Below are 1,278 nucleotides of genomic sequence, written 5' to 3' on the forward strand. Positions count from 1 at the left end.
GATTTATGTGATTTAAAATACTTACAAACTAGAGGTGGTAAAAAGTACTTTGTGACCTTCATAGATGACTGCACAAAATATTGTTATGTATATTTATTACATAACAAAGACGAAACCTTAGAAAATTTTAAAGAATTTAAACTTGAGGTCGAAAATCAGCTTAAAATAACTATTAAAGTAGTTAGAAGCGACAGAGGAGGCGAGTATGATGGTCCATTCAATGCATTATGTAAAGAACATGGAATAATCCATCAAACTACAGCTCCTTACTTACCAGAATCTAATGGAGTTGCTGAACGCAAGAATCAAACTCTAAAATAGATGATGAATGCAATGTTGCAGGAATCTGGGTTACCCCAGAACATGTGGGGGGAAGCATTGCTTACCACTAATTATATCCTCAACAAAATTCCACACAAAGTAACTGGCAAAACTCCATATGAATTATGGAAAAGTAATTTACCTTCGTATAAATACCTCAAAGTGTGGGGGTGCCTGGCAAAAGTTCCAGTACCGCCACCAAAGAAGGTCACTATTGGACCTAAAACAGTGGATTGCATCTTCATCGGATATGCACATAACAGTAATGCTTATCGATTTCTGGTACATAAATCTGAAATATCAGACATTCATGAAAATACAGTCATGGAATAAAGAAATGCATTTTTTTCGAAAATATTTTTCCAAATAAGGAAAAATAAGGTTCAAAACGAACTCGAGAAGAAAGAGACAATGACAAAAACTCAGAAACTGAGACAAACGTCGAGATTTCTATAAATGATATTTCAGAAAATGAAGAAAAAGATGAACCTCGAAGGAGCAAAAGAGCTCGGAAGGAAAAATCTTTTGGAGAAGATTTCCTAATGGCATTTTTAGTAGAAAATGTTCCAATTTGGCAGAAGTCATGGCTTCACCTGAAGCTCCATTTTGGAACGAAGCTGTCAGGAGTGAATTTGATTCTATCATGCAAAATTATACATGGTACATAACAGATTTACCACTTGGCTGCAAAGCATTAGGAAATAAATGGATAATGACATGAAAACCTGGTGGAAAAAACAAATTTAGGCTTGTAGTTCAAGGATTTCGACAAAAGGAAGGTTTGGACTATTTTGATACATATTCTCCAGTAACGAGAATAACATCAATAAGACTGATGATAGCAATCGCAGCCTTAAGAGACCTAGAAATCCATCAAATGGATGTAAAAACCGCTTTTCTAAATGGTGATTTAGAAGAGGAAATTTACATGAAACAACCTGAAGGTTTTGTCGTTCC

This window comes from Brassica oleracea, chromosome C6 (assembly GCF_000695525.1).
Source record: "Brassica oleracea var. oleracea cultivar TO1000 chromosome C6, BOL, whole genome shotgun sequence".
Taxonomy (NCBI): domain Eukaryota; kingdom Viridiplantae; phylum Streptophyta; class Magnoliopsida; order Brassicales; family Brassicaceae; genus Brassica; species Brassica oleracea.